The sequence below is a fragment of the Amblyomma americanum genome, chromosome 4 (genome assembly GCF_052857255.1).
Source record: "Amblyomma americanum isolate KBUSLIRL-KWMA chromosome 4, ASM5285725v1, whole genome shotgun sequence".
Lineage (NCBI taxonomy): Eukaryota > Metazoa > Arthropoda > Arachnida > Ixodida > Ixodidae > Amblyomma > Amblyomma americanum.
Window position 1 is genome coordinate 29493398 of NC_135500.1, and position 18732 is coordinate 29512129.

Here is an 18732-nt window from a genome sequence, read left to right on the forward strand (position 1 = left end):
CCGGTTTCTAAGAGGTTGACAAGGGTCGTGGAAGGATTCACACACAAAAAAGGTGTAACGGGGCTCAATGTACTAGAAAGTATGTCGCTAAGCGTAGACAGTTGGGCTAGTTGGTTGTTTGCATTATTATGGAATATGGCACCAGCGCAAGAGACAACGACAAAGGAAGAAGACAACACGAACGCCAGTTTCTAAGAGGTTGACAAGGGTCGTGGAAGGATTCACACACAAAAAAGAAGGTGTAATGGGGCTCAATGTACAAGAAAGTATATAGCTAAGGGTAGACAGCTGGGCTAGTTGGTTGTTTGCATAATTATGGAACATGGTACCAGTGCTAGAGACATGGACAAAAAGAAAAGACAACACAAACGCCGGTTTCTAAGAGGTTGACAAGGATCGTGGAAGGAATCACACACGAAAAAGAAGTTGTAACGGGGCTCAATGTACTAGAAAATATGTCGCTAAGGGTAGACAGCTGGGCTATTTGGTTGTTTTGCATTATTATGGAACATGGTACCAGTGCTAGAGACATGGACAAAAAGAGAAGACAACACAAACGCCGGTTTCTAAGAGGTTGACAAGGATCGTGGAAGGAATCACACACGAAAAAGAAGGTGTAACGGGGCTCAATGTACTAGAAAGTATGTCGCTAAGGGTAGACAGCTGGGCTAGTTGGTCGTTTGCATTATTATGGAACATGGTACTAGCGCAAGAGACAAGGACAAAGGGAGAAGAGAACACGAACGCAAGTTTCTAAGAGGTTGACAAGGATCGTGGAAGGAATCACACACGAAAAAGAAGGTGTAACGGGGCTCAATGTACTAGAAAGTATGTCGCTAAGGGTAGACAGCTGGGCTAGTTGGTTGTTTGCATTATTATGGAACATGGCACCAGTGCAAGAGACAAGGAAAAAGGGAGAAGACAACACGAATGCCGGTTTCTAAGAGGTTGTCAAGGATCGTGGGAGGAATCACACACGAAAAAGGTGTAACGGGGCTCAATGTACTAGAAAGTATGTCGCTAAGTGTAGACAGCTGGGCTAGTTGGTTGTTTGCATAATTATGGAACATGGTACCAGTGCTAGAGACACGGACAAAAAGAGAAGACAACACAAACACCGGTTTCTAAGAGGTTGACAAGGGTCGTGGAAGAATTCACACACAAAAAAGGTGTAACGGGGCTCAATGTACTAGAAAGTATGTAGCTAAGGGTAGACAGCTGGGCTAGTTGGTTGTTTGCATTATTATGGAATATGGCCCCAGCGCAAGAGACAAGGACAAAGGAAGAAGACAACACGAACGCCAGTTTCTAAGAGGTTGACTAGGATCGTGGAAGGAATCACACACGAAAAAGAAGGTGTAACGGGGCTCAGTGTACTAGAAAGTATGTCGCTAAGGGTAGACAGCTGGGCTAGTTGGTAGTGTGCATTATTATGGAACATGGTACCAGTGCTAGAGACACGGACAAAAATAGAAGTCAACACAAACGCCGGTTTCTAAGAAGTTGACAATGGTCGTGGAAGGAATCACACACAAAAAAGGTGTAACGGGGCTCAATGTACTAGAAAGTATGTCGCTAAGAGTAGACAGCTGGTCTAGTTGGTTGTTTGCAATATTATGGAACATGGTACCAGCGCTAGAGACAAGGACAAAGGGAGAAGACAACACGAATGCCGGTTTCTAAGAGGTTGACAAGCATCGTGGAAGGAATCACACACGAAAAAGAAGGTGCAACGGGGCTCAATGTGCTAGAAAGTATGTCGCTAAGGGTAGACAGCTGGGCTAGTTGGTTGTTTGCATTATTATGGAACATGGTACTGGCGCAAGTGACAAGGACAAAGGGATAAGACAACACGAACGCCGGTTTCTAAGAGGTTGACAACGGTTGTGGAAGGATTCACACACAAAAAAGAAGGTGTAACGGGGCTCAATGTACTAGAAAGTATGTCGCTAAGTGTAGTCAGCTGGGCTAGTCGGTTGTTTGCATAATTATGGAACATGGTACCAGTGCTAGAGACACGGACAAAAAGAGAAGACAACACAAACGCCGGTTTCTAAGAGGTTGACAAGGGTCGTGGAAGAATTCACACACAAAAAAGGTGTAACGGGGCTCAATGTACAAGAAAGTATGTCGCTAAGGGTAGACAGCTGGGCTAGTTGGTTGTTTGTATTATTATGGAATATGGCCCCAGCGCAAGAGACAAGGACAAAGGAAGACAACACGAACGCCAGTTTCTAAGAGGTTGACTAGGATCGTGGAAGGAATCACACACGAAAAATAAGGTGTAAGGCGCTCAGTGTACTAGAAAGTATGTCGCTAAGGGTAGACAGCTGGGCTAGTTGGTTGTGTGCATTATTGTGGAACATGGTACCAGTGCTAGAGACACGGACAAAAATAGAAGACAACACAAACGCCGGTTTCTAAGAGGTTGACAATGGTTCTTGGAAGGATTCACACACAAAAAAGGTGTAACGGGGCTCAATGTACTAGAAAGTATGTCACTAAGGGTAGACAGCTGGTCTAGTTGGTTGGTTGCCTTATTATGGAACATGGTACCAGCGCTAGAGACAAGGACAAAGGGAGAAGACAACACGAATGCCGGTTTCTAAGAGGTTGACAAGCATCGTGGAAGGAATCACACACGAAAAAGAAGGTGTAACGGGGCTCAATGTGCTAGAAAGAATGTCGCTAAGGGTAGACAGCTGGGCTAGTTGGTTGTTTGCATTATTATGGAACATGGTACTAGCGCAAGAGACAAGGACAAAGGGAGAAAACAACACGAACGCAAGTTTCTAAGAGGTTGACAAGGATCGTGGAAGGAATCACACACGAAAAAGAAGGTGTAACGGGGCTCAATGTACTAGAAAGTATGTCGCTAAGGGTAGACAGCTGGGCTAGTTGGTTTTTTGCATAATTATGGAACATTGTACCAGTGCTAGAGACATGGACAAAAAGAGAAGACAACACAAACGACGGTTTCTAAGAGGTTGTCAAGGGTCGTGGAAGGATTCACGCACAACAACGGTGTAACGGGGCTCAATGTACTAGAAAGTATGTCGCTAAGGGTAGACAGCTGGGCTAGTTGGTTGTTTGCATTATTATGGAACATGGCACCAGTGCAAGAGACAAGGAAAAAGGGAGAAGACAACACGAATGCTGGTTTCTAAGATGTTGACAAGGGTCGTGGAAGGATTCACACACAAAAAAGAATGTGTAACGGGGCTCAATGTACTAGAAAGTATGTCGCTAAGGGTAGACAGCTGGGCTAGTTGGTTGTTTGCATTATTATGGAACATGGTACCAGCGCTAGCGACAAGGACAAAGGGAGAAGACAACACGAATGCCGGTTTCTAAGAGGTTGTCAAGGATCGTGGGAGGAATCACACACGAAAAAGAAGGTGTAACGGGGCTCAAGAAAGTATGTAGCTAAGGGTAGACAGCTGGGCTAGTTGGTTGTTTGCATTATTATGGAACATGGTACTAGTGCAAGAGACAAGGACAAAGGGATAAGACAACACGAACCCCGGTTTCTAAGAGGTTGACAAGGGTTGTGGAAGGATTCACACACAAAAAAGGTGTAACGGGGCTCAATGTCCTAGAAAGTATGTCACTAAGTGTAGACAGCTGGGCTAGTTGGATGTTTGCATAATTATGGAACATGGTACCAGTGCTAGAGACACGGACAAAAAGAGAAGACAACACAAACGCCGGTTTCTAAGAGGTTGACAAGGGTCGTGGAAGAATTCACACACAAAAAAGGTGTAACGGGGCTCAATGTACTAGAAAGTATGTCGCTAAGGGTAGACAGCTGGGCTAGTTGGTTGTTTGCATTATTATGAAATATGGCCCCAGCGCAAGAGACAAGGACAAAGGAAGAAGACAACACGAACGCCAGTTTCTAAGAGGTTGACTAGGATCGTGGAAGGAATCACACACGAAAAAGAAGGTGTAACGGGGCTCAGTGTACTAGAAAGTATGTCGCTAAGGGTAGACAGCTGGTCTAGTTGGTTGTTTTTTTTATTATAATACATGGTACCAGCGCTAGAGACAAGGACAAAGGGAGAAGACAACACGAATGCCGGTTTCTAAGAGGTTGACAAGCATCGTGGAAGGAATCACACACGAAAAAGAAGGTGTAACGGGGCTCAGTGTGCTAGAAAGTATGTCGCTAAGGGTAGACAGCTGGGCTAGTTGGTTGTTTGCATTATTATGGGACATGGTACAAGCGCAAGAGACAAGGAAAAAGGAAGAACACAACACGAACGCCAGTTTCTAAGAGGTTGGCTAGGATCGTGGAAGGAATCACACACAAAAAAGAAGGTGTAACGGGGCTCAGTGTACTAAAAAGTATGTCGCTAAGTGTAGACAGCTGGGCTGTTGGTTGTTTGTATAATTATGGAACATGGTACTAGTGCTAGAGACACGGACAAAAAGAGAAGACAACACTAAGGCCGGTTTCTAAGAGGTTGACAAGGGTCGTGGAAGGATTCACACACAAAAAAGGTGTAACGGGGCTCAATGTACTAGAAAGTATGTCGCTAAGCGTAGACAGTTGGGCTAGTTGGTTGTTTGCATTATTATGGAATAAGGCACCAGCGCAAGAGACAAGGACAAAGAAAGAAGACAACACGAACGCCAGTTTCTAAGAGGTTGACAAGGATCGTGGAAGGAATCACACACGAAAAAGAAGGTGAAACGGGGCTCAATGTACTAGAAAGTATGTCGCTAAGGGTAGACAGCTGGGCTAGTTGGTTGTTTGCATAATTATGGAACATGGTACCAGTGGTAGAGACATGGACAAAAAGAGAAGACAACACAAACGCCGGTTACTAAGAGGTTGACAAGGGTCGTGGAAGGATTCACGCACAACAACGGTGTAACGGGGCTCAATGTACTAGAAAGTATGTCGCTAAGGGTAGACAGCTGGGCTAGTTGGTTGTTTGCATTATTATGGAACATGGCACCAGTGCAAGAGACAAGGAAAAAGGGAGAAGACAACACGAATGCCGGTTTCTAAGATGTTGACAAGGGTCGTGGAAGGATTCACACACAAAAAAGAATGTGTAACGGGGCTCAATGTACTAGAAAGTATGTCGCTAAGGGTAGACAGCTGGGCTAGTTGGTTGTTTGCATTATTATGAAACATGGTACGAGCGCTAGCGACAAGGACAAAGGGAGAAGACAACACGAATGCCGGTTTCTAAGAGGTTGTCAAGGATCGTGGAAGGAATCACACACGAAAAAGAAGGTGTAACGGGGCTCAAGAAAGTATGTCGGTAAGGGTAGACAGCTGGGCTAGTTGGTTGTTTGCATTATTATGGAACATGGTACTAGCGCAAGAGACAAGGACAAAGGGATAAGAGAACACGAACGCCGGTTTCTAAGAGGTTGACAAGGGTTGTGGAAGGATCCACACACAAAAAAGAAGGTGTAACGGGGCTCAATGTACTAGAAAGTATGTCGCTAAGAGTAGACAGCTGGGCTAGTCGGTTGTTTGCATAATTATGGAACATGGTACCAGTGCTAGAGACACGGACAAAAAGAGAAGACAACACAAACGCCGGTTTCTAAGAGGTTGACAAGGGTCGTGGAAGAATTCACACACAAAAAAGGTGTAACGGGGCCCAATGTACTAGAAAGTATGTCGCTAAGGGTAGACAGCTGGTCTAGTTGGTTGGTTGCCTTATTATGGAACATGGTACCAGCGCTAGAGACAAGGACAAAGGGAGAAGACAAGAACGCCGGTTTCTAAGAGGTTGACAAGCATCGTGGAAGAAATCACACACGAAAAAGAAGGTGTAACGGGGCTCAATGTGCTAGAAAGAATGTCGCTAAGGGTAGACAGCTGGGCTAGTTGGTTGGTTGCATTATTATGGGACATGGTACAAGCGCAAGAGACAAGGACAAAGGAAGAAGACAACACGAACGCCGGTTTCTAAGAGGTTGACAAGGGTCGTGGAAGGATTCACACACAAAAAAGAAGGTGTAACGGGGCTCAATGTACTAGAAAGTATGTCGCTAAGTGTAGACAGCTGGGCTAGTTGGTTGTTTGCATTATTATGGAACATGGTACTAGCGCAAGAGACAAGGTCAAAGGGAAAAGACAACCCGAATGCCGGTTTCTAAGAGGTTGACAAGGGTTATGGAAGGATTCACACACAAAAAAGAAGGTGAAACGGGGCTCAATGTACTAGAAAGTATGTCGCTAAGGGTAGACAGCTGGGCTAGTTGGTTGTTTGCATAATTATGGAACATGGTACCAGTGCTAGAGACATGGACAAAAAGAGAAGACAACACAAACGCCGGTTACTAAGAGGTTGACAAGGGTCGTGGAAGGATTCACGCACAACAACGGTGTAACGGGGCTCAATGTACTAGAAAGTATGTCGCTAAGGGTAGATAGCTGGGCTAGTTGGTTGTTTGCATTATTATGGAACATGGCACCAGTGCAAGAGACAAGGAAAAAGGGAGAAGACAACACGAATGCCGGTTTTTAAGATGTTGACAAGGGTCGTGGAAGGATTCACACACAAAAAAGAACGTGTAACGGGGCTCAATGTACTAGAAAGTATGTCGCTAAGGGTAGACAGCTGGGCTAGTTGGTTGTTTGCATTATTATGAAACACGGTACCAGCGCTAGCGACAAGGACAAAGGGAGAAGACAACACGAATGCCGGTTTCTAAGAGGTTGTCAAGGATCGTGGAAGGAATCACACACGAAAAAGAAGGTGTAACGGGGCTCAAGAAAGTATGTCGGTAAGGGTAGACAGCTGGGCTAGTTGGTTGTTTGCATTGTTATGGAACATGGTACTAGCGCAAGAGACAAGGACAAAGGGATAAGACAACACGAACGCCGGTTTCTAAGAGGTTGACAAGGGTTGTGGAAGGATTCACACACAAAAAAGAAGGTGTAACGGGGCTCAATGTACTTGAAAGTATGTCGCTAAGTGTAGACAGCTGGGCTAGTCGGTTGTTTGCATAATTATAGAAAATGGTACCAGTGCTAGAGACACGGACAAAAAGAGAAGACAACACAAACGCCGGTTTCTAAGAGGTTGACAAGGGTCGTGGAAGGATTCACACACAAAAAAGGTGTAACGGGGCTCAATGTACTAGAAAGTATGTCGCTAAGCGTAGACAGTTGGGCTAGTTGGTTGTTTGCATTATTATGGAATATGGCACCAGCGTTAGAGACAAGGACAAAGGAAGAAGACAACACGAAGGCCAGTTTCTAAGAGGTTGACAAGGGTCGTGGAAGGATTCACACACAAAAAAGAAGGTGTAATGGGGCTCAATGTACAAGAAAGTATATAGCTAAGGGTAGACAGCTGGGCTAGTTGGTTGTTTGCATAATTATGGAACATGGTACCAGTGCTAGAGACATGGACAAAAAGAAAAGACAACACAAACGCCGGTTTCTAAGAGGTTGACAAGGATCGTGGAAGGAATCACACACGAAAAAGAAGTTGTAACGGGGCTCAATGTACTAGAAAATATGTCGCTAAGGGTAGACAGCTGGGCTATTTGGTTGTTTTGCATTATTATGGAACATGGTACCAGTGCTAGAGACATGGACAAAAAGAGAAGACAACACAAACGCCGGTTTCTAAGAGGTTGACAAGGATCGTGGAAGGAATCACACACGAAAAAGAAGGTGTAACGGGGCTCAATGTACTAGAAAGTATGTCGCTAAGGGTAGACAGCTGGGCTAGTTGGTCGTTTGCATTATTATGGAACATGGTACTAGCGCAAGAGACAAGGACAAAGGGATAAGAGAACACGAACGCCGGTTTCTAAGAGGTTGACAAGGGTTGTGGAAGGATCCACACACAAAAAAGAAGGTGTAACGGGGCTGAATGTACTAGAAAGTATGTCGCTAAGAGTAGACAGCTGGGCTAGTCGGTTGTTTGCATAATTATGGAACATGGTACCAGTGCTAGAGACACGGACAAAAAGAGAAGACAACACAAACGCCGGTTTCTAAGAGGTTGACAAGGGTCGTGGAAGAATTCACACACAAAAAAGGTGTAACGGGGCCCAATGTACTAGAAAGTATGTCGCTAAGGGTAGACAGCTGGGCTAGTTGGTTGTTTGCATTATTATGGAATATGGCCCCAGCGCAAGAGACAAGGACCAAGGAAGAAGGCAACACGAACGCCAGTTTCTAAGAGGTTGACTAGGATCGTGGAAGGAATCACACACGAAAAAGAAGGTGTAAGGCGCTCAGTGTACTAGAAAGTATGTCGCTAAGGGTAGACAGGTGGGCTAGTTGGTTGTGTGCATTATTATGGCACATGGTACCAGTGCTAGAGACACGGACAAAAATAGAAGACAACACAAACGCCGGTTTCTAAGAGGTTGACAATGGTTCTTGGAAGGATTCACACACAAAAAAGGTGTAACGAGGCTCAATGTACTAGAACGTATGTCGCTAAGGGTAGACAGCTGGTCTAGTTGGTTGGTTGCCTTATTATGGAACATGGTACCAGCGCTAGAGACAAGGACAAAGGGAGAAGACAAGAACGCCGGTTTCTAAGAGGTTGACAAGCATCGTGGAAGAAATCACACACGAAAAAGAAGGTGTAACGGGGCTCAATGTGCTAGAAAGAATGTCGCTAAGGGTAGACAGCTGGGCTAGTTGGTTGTTTGCATTATTATGGGACATGGTACAAGCGCAAGAGACAAGGACAAAGGAAGAAGACAACACGAACGCCGGTTTCTAAGAGGTTGACAAGGGTCGTGGAAGGATTCACACACAAAAAAGAAGGTGTAACGGGGCTCAATGTACTAGAAAGTATGTCGCTAAGTGTAGACAGCTGGGCTAGTTGGTTGTTTGCATTATTATGGAACATGGTACTAGCGCAAGAGACAAGGTCAAAGGGAAAAGACAACCCGAATGCCGGTTTCTAAGAGGTTGACAAGGGTTATGGAAGGATTCACACACAAAAAAGAAGGTGAAACGGGGCTCAATGTACTAGAAAGTATGTCGCTAAGGGTAGACAGCTGGGCTAGTTGGTTGTTTGCATAGTTATGGAACATGGTACCAGTGCTAGAGACATGGACAAAAAGAGAAGACAACACAAACGCCGGTTACTAAGAGGTTGACAAGGGTCGTGGAAGGATTCACGCACAACAACGGTGTAACGGGGCTCAATGTACTAGAAAGTATGTCGCTAAGGGTAGATAGCTGGGCTAGTTGGTTGTTTGCATTATTATGGAACATGGCACCAGTGCAAGAGACAAGGAAAAAGGGAGAAGACAACACGAATGCCGGTTTCTAAGATGTTGACAAGGGTCGTGGAAGGATTCACACACAAAAAAGAACGTGTAACGGGGCTCAATGTACTAGAAAGTATGTCGCTAAGGGTAGACAGCTGGGCTAGTTGGTTGTTTGCATTATTATGAAACACGGTACCAGCGCTAGCGACAAGGACAAAGGGAGAAGACAACACGAATGCCGGTTTCTAAGAGGTTGTCAAGGATCGTGGAAGGAATCACACACGAAAAAGAAGGTGTAACGGGGCTCAAGAAAGTATGTCGGTAAGGGTAGACAGCTGGGCTAGTTGGTTGTTTGCATTGTTATGGAACATGGTACTAGCGCAAGAGACAAGGACAAAGGGATAAGACAACACGAACGCCGGTTTCTAAGAGGTTGACAAGGGTTGTGGAAGGATTCACACACAAAAAAGAAGGTGTAACGGGGCTCAATGTACTAGAAAGTATGTCGCTAAGTGTAGACAGCTGGGCTAGTCGGTTGTTTGCATAATTATAGAAAATGGTACCAGTGCTAGAGACACGGACAAAAAGAGAAGACAACACAAACGCCGGTTTCTAAGAGGTTGACAAGGGTCGTGGAAGGATTCACACACAAAAAAGGTGTAACGGGGCTCAATATACTAGAAAGTATGTCGCTAAGCGTAGACAGTTGGGCTAGTTGGTTGTTTGCATTATTATGGAATATGGCACCAGCGCAAGAGACAAGGACAAAGGAAGAAGACAACACGAACGCCAGTTTCTAAGAGGTTGACAAGGGTCGTGGAAGGATTCACACACAAAAAAGAAGGTGTAATGGGGCTCAATGTACAAGAAAGTATACAGCTAAGGGTAGACAGCTGGGCTAGTTGGTTGTTTGCATAATTATGGAACATGGTACCAGTGCTAGAGACATGGACAAAAAGAAAAGACAACACAAACGCCGGTTTCTAAGAGGTTGACAAGGATCGTGGAAGGAATCACACACGAAAAAGAAGTTGTAACGGGGCTCAATGTACTAGAAAATATGTCGCTAAGGGTAGACAGCTGGGCTATTTGGTTGTTTTGCATTATTATGGAACATGGTACCAGTGCTAGAGACATGGACAAAAAGAGAAGACAACACAAACGCCGGTTTCTAAGAGGTTGACAAGGATCGTGGAAGGAATCACACACGAAAAAGAAGGTGTAACGGGGCTCAATGTACTAGAAAGTATGTCGCTAAGGGTAGACAGCTGGGCTAGTTGGTCGTTTGCATTATTATGGAACATGGTACTAGCGCAAGAGACAAGGACAAAGGGAGAAGAGAACACGAACGCAAGTTTCTAAGAGGTTGACAAGGATCGTGGAAGGAATCACACACGAAAAAGAAGGTGTAACGGGGCTCAATGTACTAGAAAGTATGTCGCTAAGGGTAGACAGCTGGGCTAGTTGGTTGTTTGCATAATTATGGAACATTGTACCAGTGCTAGAGACATGGACAAAAAGAGAAGACAAAAAAAACGACGGTTTCTAAGAGGTTGACAAGGGTCGTGGAAGGATTCACGCACAACAACGGTGTAACGGGGCTCAATGTACTAGGAAGTATGTCGCTAAGGGTAGACAGCTGGGCTAGTTGGTTGTTTGCATTATTATGGAACATGGTACAAGCGCAAGAGACAAGGACAAAGGAAGAAGACAACACGAACGCCGGTTTCTAAGAGGTTGACAAGGGTCGTGGAAGGATTCACACACAAAAAAGAAGGTGTAACGGGGCTCAATGTACTAGAAAGTATGTCGCTAAGTGTAGACAGCTGGGCTAGTTGGTTGTTTGCATTATTATGGAACATGGTACTAGCGCAAGAGACAAGGTCAAAGGGAAAAGACAACCCGAATGCCGGTTTCTAAGAGGTTGACAAGGGTTATGGAAGGATTCACACACAAAAAAGAAGGTGAAACGGGGCTCAATGTACTAGAAAGTATGTCGCTAAGGGTAGACAGCTGGGCTAGTTGGTTGTTTGCATAATTATGGAACATGGTACCAGTGCTAGACACATGGACAAAAAGAGAAGACAACACAAACGCCGGTTACTAAGAGGTTGACAAGGGTCGTGGAAGGATTCACGCACAACAACGGTGTAACGGGGCTCAATGTACTAGAAAGTATGTCGCTAAGGGTAGATAGCTGGGCTAGTTGGTTGTTTGCATTATTATGGAACATGGCACCAGTGCTAGAGACACGGACAAAAAGAGAAGACAACACAAACGCCGGTTTCTAAGAGGTTGACAAGGGTCGTGGAAGAATTCACACACAAAAAAGGTGTAACGGGGCTCAATGTACTAGAAAGTATGTCGCTAAGGGTAGACAGCTGGGCTAGTTGGTTGTTTGCATTATTATGAAATATGGCCCCAGCGCAAGAGACAAGGACAAAGGAAGAAGACAACACGAACGCCAGTTTCTAAGCGGTTGACTAGGATCGTGGAAGGAATCACACACGAAAAAGAAGGTGTAACGGGGCTCAGTGTACTAGAAACTATGTCGCTAAGGGTAGACAGCTGGTCTAGTTGGTTGTTTTTTTTTATTATAAAACATGGTACCAGCGCTAGAGACAAGGACAAAGGGAGAAGACAACACGAATGCCGGTTTCTAAGAGGTTGACAAGCATCGTGGAAGGAATCACACACGAAAAAGAAGGTGTAACGGGGCTCAGTGTGCTAGAAAGTATGTCGCTAAGGGTAGACAGCTGGGCTAGTTGGTTGTTTGCATTATTATGGGACATGGTACAAGCGCAAGAGACAAGGAAAAAGGAAGAACACAACACGAACGCCAGTTTCTAAGAGGTTGACAAGGATCGTGGAAGGAATCACACACGAAAAAGAAGGTGTAACGGGGCTCAATGTACTAGAAAGTATGTCGCTAAGGGTAGACAGCTGGGCTAGTTGGTCGTTTGCATTATTATGGAACATGGTACTAGCGCAAGAGACAAGGACAAAGGGAGAAGAGAACACGAACGCAAGTTTCTAAGAGGTTGACAAGGATCGTGGAAGGAATCACACACGAAAAAGAAGGTGTAACGGGGCTCAATGTACTAGAAAGTATGTCGCTAAGGGTAGACAGCTGGGCTAGTTGGTTGTTTGCATAATTATGGAACATTGTACCAGTGCTAGAGACATGGACAAAAAGAGAAGACAACACAAACGACGGTTTCTAAGAGGTTGACAAGGGTCGTGGAAGGATTCACGCACAACAACGGTGTAACGGGGCTCAATGTACTAGGAAGTATGTCGCTAAGGGTAGACAGCTGGGCTAGTTGGTTGTTTGCATTATTATGGAACATGGTACAAGCGCAAGAGACAAGGACAAAGGAAGAAGACAACACGAACGCCGGTTTCTAAGAGGTTGACAAGGGTCGTGGAAGGATTCACACACAAAAAAGAAGGTGTAACGGGGCTCAATGTACTAGAAAGTATGTCGCTAAGTGTAGACAGCTGGGCTAGTTGGTTGTTTGCATTATTATGGAACATGGTACTAGCGCAAGAGACAAGGTCAAAGGGAAAAGACAACCCGAATGGCGGTTTCTAAGAGGTTGACAAGGGTTATGGAAGGATTCACACACAAAAAAGAAGGTGAAACGGGGCTCAATGTACTAGAAAGTATGTCGCTAAGGGTAGACAGCTGGGCTAGTTGGTTGTTTGCATAATTATGGAACATGGTACCAGTGCTAGACACATGGACAAAAAGAGAAGACAACACAAACGCCGGTTACTAAGAGGTTGACAAGGGTCGTGGAAGGATTCACGCACAACAACGGTGTAACGGGGCTCAATGTACTAGAAAGTATGTCGCTAAGGGTAGATAGCTGGGCTAGTTGGTTGTTTGCATTATTATGGAACATGGCACCAGTGCTAGAGACACGGACAAAAAGAGAAGACAACACAAACGCCGGTTTCTAAGAGGTTGACAAGGGTCGTGGAAGAATTCACACACAAAAAAGGTGTAACGGGGCTCAATGTACTAGAAAGTATGTCGCTAAGGGTAGACAGCTGGGCTAGTTGGTTGTTTGCATTATTATGAAATATGGCCCCAGCGCAAGAGACAAGGACAAAGGAAGAAGACAACACGAACGCCAGTTTCTAAGAGGTTGACTAGGATCGTGGAAGGAATCACACACGAAAAAGAAGGTGTAACGGGGCTCAGTGTACTAGAAACTATGTCGCTAAGGGTAGACAGCTGGTCTAGTTGGTTGTTTTTTTTTATTATAAAACATGGTACCAGCGCTAGAGACAAGGACAAAGGGAGAAGACAACACGAATGCCGGTTTCTAAGAGGTTGACAAGCATCGTGGAAGGAATCACACACGAAAAAGAAGGTGTAACGGGGCTCAGTGTGCTAGAAAGTATGTCGCTAAGGGTAGACAGCTGGGCTAGTTGGTTGTTTGCATTATTATGGGACATGGTACAAGCGCAAGAGACAAGGAAAATGGAAGAACACAACACAAACGCCAGTTTCTAAGAGGTTGGCTAGGATCGTGGAAGGAATCACACACAAAAAAGAAGGTGTAACGGGGCTCAGTGTACTAAAAAGTATGTCTAAAAGTGTAGACAGCTGGGCTGTTGGTTGTTTGCATTATTATGGAATAAGGCACCAGTGCAAGAGACAAGGAAAAAGGGAGAAGACAACACGAATGCCGGTTTCTAAGATGTTGACAAGGGTCGTGGAAGGATTCACACACAAAAAAGAATGTGTAACGGGGCTCAATGTACTAGAAAGTATGTCGCTAAGGGTAGACAGCTGGGCTAGTTGGTTGTTTGCATTATTATGAAACATGGTACCAGCGCTAGCGACAAGGACAAAGGGAGAAGACAACACGAATGCCGGTTTCTAAGAGGTTGTCAAGGATCGTGGAAGGAATCACACACGAAAAAGAAGGTGTAACGGGGCTCAAGAAAGTATGTCGGTAAGGGTAGACAGCTGGGCTAGTTGGTTGTTTGCATTATTATGGAACATGGTACTAGCGCAAGAGACAAGGACAAAGGGATAAGAAAGTTTGAAGTTTGAAAAGTATTTATTTGAAGTGTGTTTCATACACTTCAGGAAGGAGGCCAAAAGGCGTGGTGCCTGACGAGGGCCTTCCTCCCTGGGAGTAAGCAAACTGCACTCGGCACATACACACACAATATAAACAAATACAATAAATGTAGCGGTCGCCATTACACATTGCTGGCATGTTAAAAGAAAAACAAAGGAAAAACTGTACAACAATGTTAAGGTATCTTCGAAGTTGTTAAGATGCGTGCTGTTGGGTTACAGGGAATTATAAAAAGGAAAAAAATATATATACAATCATGTTGACTGTTATCAATTTATAATATGTCACAGGATGTACCGGTTAGTCATGAAGTCAACAGTGCAATCACTTTTCTCTTGTATATTTTTTGAGTTCTGCATTGATGGAGGAGGTCATGAAAATTTCTGTTTTCATTCAAAAAGGTAGTCATCTGATATCTAATCGTTTGGAATCCGTAATTTGTTCTTGATTTTGGTGCTCTTATTGTCATGTGTCGAAGGGGATATGGGTTTTGCGGTAGTTCTGGTGTTGCACAAAAATTAGTTTCAAGATGAAATCTGTTATATGTTTCAAGTGCTAGCCGAAGAGTTTTTAATTGAAAAATTGTCAGTAACCCCAAGCTGTTCCACCACGAGTTAGTGCTATCCAAGTAGCCTAGATTAGCAATTGCTCGTATGGCCTTTTTCTGTAGTAAAAACAAAGCATTTAAATTAGTCTGTGTTGAGTCTCCCCATATCAGTAAACAATAGTGAAGATGTGAATGAATTAAACTGAAATAAAGTTGCTTTTTGAGCCATACTGGCAATAGAAGTCTAAATTTATTTAGAAGGCCCACTGATCGCGAAATTTTTTTTCTTACTTGATTAATATGGTCAGTCCACAACAGGTGTTCATTAAATATAACTCCAAGGAATTTTATTGACTGTACTCGTTGTAAAATATTCGAATTGTATAATATAATTGGCTCATGATCTATGACTTTATTTTTAGCTCTGAATATTACATACTTCGTCTTCGTGATGTTTAGTTCTAACCTGTTGGCCCTCAACCATAATGTAAGGTTTTCTAGCCAGAGATTAGCTCTACATTCTATTGCTTGTAAACTCGCGTCATGAAAGAAAATATTTGTGTCGTCAGCGTATAAAACTGTTTCGGAGGAAGGAAGAATATTAACAATGTCATTTATGTGAACTAGGAATAGAATAGGACCCAGTATTGAGCCCTGTGGCACACCAGTGCGTATAAGGCCGTGGCTTGAAGGTATGTCGTTAATCATTGTGAATTGTACTCTGAGAACACGAACGCCGGTTTCTAAGAGGTTGACAAGGGTTGTGGAAGGATCCACACACAAAAAAGAAGGTGTAACGGGGCTCAATGTACTAGAAAGTATGTCGCTAAGAGTAGACAGCTGGGCTAGTCGGTTGTTTGCATAATTATGGAACATGGTACCAGTGCTAGAGACACGGACAAAAAGAGAAGACAACACAAACGCCGGTTTCTAAGAGGTTGACAAGGGTCGTGGAAGAATTCACACACAAAAAAGGTGTAACGGGGCCCAATGTACTAGAAAGTATGTCGCTAAGGGTAGACAGCTGGGCTAGTTGGTTGTTTGCATTATTATGGAATATGGCCCCAGCGCAAGAGACAAGGACCAAGGAAGAAGGCAACACGAACGCCAGTTTCTAAGAGGTTGACTAGGATCGTGGAAGGAATCACACACGAAAAAGAAGGTGTAACGGGGCTCAGTGTACTAGAAAGTATGTCGCTAAGGGTAGACAGGTGGGCTAGTTGGTTGTGTGCATTATTATGGCACATGGTACCAGTGCTAGAGACACGGACAAAAATAGAAGACAACACAAACGCCGGTTTCTAAGAGGTTGACAATGGTTCTTGGAAGGATTCACACACAAAAAAGGTGTAACGAGGCTCAATGTACTAGAACGTATGTCGCTAAGGGTAGACAGCTGGTCTAGTTGGTTGGTTGCCTTATTATGGAACATGGTACCAGCGCTAGAGACAAGGACAAAGGGAGAAGACAAGAACGCCGGTTTCTAAGAGGTTGACAAGCATCGTGGAAGAAATCACACACGAAAAAGAAGGTGTAACGGGGCTCAATGTGCTAGAAAGAATGTCGCTAAGGGTAGACAGCTGGGCTAGTTGGTTGTTTGCATTATTATGGGACATGGTACAAGCGCAAGAGACAAGGACAAAGGAAGAAGACAACACGAACGCCGGTTTCTAAGAGGTTGACAAGGGTCGTGGAAGGATTCACACACAAAAAAGAAGGTGTAACGGGGCTCAATGTACTAGAAAGTATGTCGCTAAGTGTAGACAGCTGGGCTAGTTGGTTGTTTGCATTATTATGGAACATGGTACTAGCGCAAGAGACAAGGTCAAAGGGAAAAGACAACCCGAATGCCGGTTTCTAAGAGGTTGACAAGGGTTATGGAAGGATTCACACACAAAAAAGAAGGTGAAACGGGGCTCAATGTACTAGAAAGTATGTCGCTAAGGGTAGACAGCTGGGCTAGTTGGTTGTTTGCATAATTATGGAACATGGTACCAGTGCTAGAGACATGGACAAAAAGAGAAGACAACACAAACGCCGGTTACTAAGAGGTTGACAAGGGTCGTGGAAGGATTCACGCACAACAACGGTGTAACGGGGCTCAATGTACTAGAAAGTATGTCGCTAAGGGTAGATAGCTGGGCTAGTTGGTTGTTTGCATTATTATGGAACATGGCACCAGTGCAAGAGACAAGGAAAAAGGGAGAAGACAACACGAATGCCGGTTTCTAAGATGTTGACAAGGGTCGTGGAAGGATTCACACACAAAAAAGAACGTGTAACGGGGCTCAATGTACTAGAAAGTATGTCGCTAAGGGTAGACATCTGGGCTAGTTGGTTGTTTGCATTATTATGAAACACGGTACCAGCGCTAGCGACAAGGACAAAGGGAGAAGACAACACGAATGCCGGTTTCTAAGAGGTTGTCAAGGATCGTGGAAGGAATCACACACGAAAAAGAAGGTGTAACGGGGCTCAAGAAAGTATGTCGGTAAGGGTAGACAGCTGGGCTAGTTGGTTGTTTGCATTGTTATGGAACATGGTACTAGCGCAAGAGACAAGGACAAAGGGATAAGACAACACGAACGCCGGTTTCTAAGAGGTTGACAAGGGTTGTGGAAGGATTCACACACAAAAAAGAAGGTGTAACGGGGCTCAATGTACTAGAAAGTATGTCGCTAAGTGTAGACAGCTGGGCTAGTCGGTTGTTTGCATAATTATAGAAAATGGTACCAGTGCTAGAGACACGGACAAAAAGAGAAGACAACACAAACGCCGGTTTCTAAGAGGTTGACAAGGGTCGTGGAAGGATTCACACACAAAAAAGGTGTAACGGGGCTCAATGTACTAGAAAGTATGTCGCTAAGCGTAGACAGTTGGGCTAGTTGGTTGTTTGCATTATTATGGAATATGGCACCAGCGCAAGAGACAAGGACAAAGGAAGAAGACAACACGAACGCCAGTTTCTAAGAGGTTGACAAGGGTCGTGGAAGGATTCACACACAAAAAAGAAGGTGTAATGGGGCTCAATGTACAAGAAAGTATATAGCTAAGGGTAGACAGCTGGGCTAGTTGGTTGTTTGCATTATTATGGAACATGGCACCAGTGCAAGAGACAAGGAAAAAGGGAGAAGACAACACGAATGCCGGTTTCTAAGATGTTGACAAGGGTCGTGGAAGGATTCACACACAAAAAAGAACGTGTAACGGGGCTCAATGTACTAGAAAGTATGTCGCTAAGGGTAGACAGCTGGGCTAGTTGGTTGTTTGCATTATTATGAAACACGGTACCAGCGCTAGCGACAAGGACAAAGGGAGAAGACAACACGAATGCCGGTTTCTAAGAGGTTGTCAAGGATCGTGGAAGGAATCACACACGAAAAAGAAGGTGTAACGGGGCTCAAGAAAGTATGTCGGTAAGGGTAGACAGCTGGGCTAGTTGGTTGTTTGCATTGTTATGGAACATGGTACTAGCGCAAGAGACAAGGACAAAGGGATAAGACAACACGAACGCCGGTTTCTAAGAGGTTGACAAGGGTTGTGGAAGGATTCACACACAAAAAAGAAGGTGTAACGGGGCTCAATGTACTAGAAAGTATGTCGCTAAGTGTAGACAGCTGGGCTAGTCGGTTGTTTGCATAATTATAGAAAATGGTACCAGTGCTAGAGACACGGACAAAAAGAGAAGACAACACAAACGCCGGTTTCTAAGAGGTTGACAAGGGTCGTGGAAGGATTCACACACAAAAAAGGTGTAACGGGGCTCAATGTACTAGAAAGTATGTCGCTAAGCGTAGACAGTTGGGCTAGTTGGTTGTTTGCATTATTATGGAATATGGCACCAGCGCAAGAGACAAGGACAAA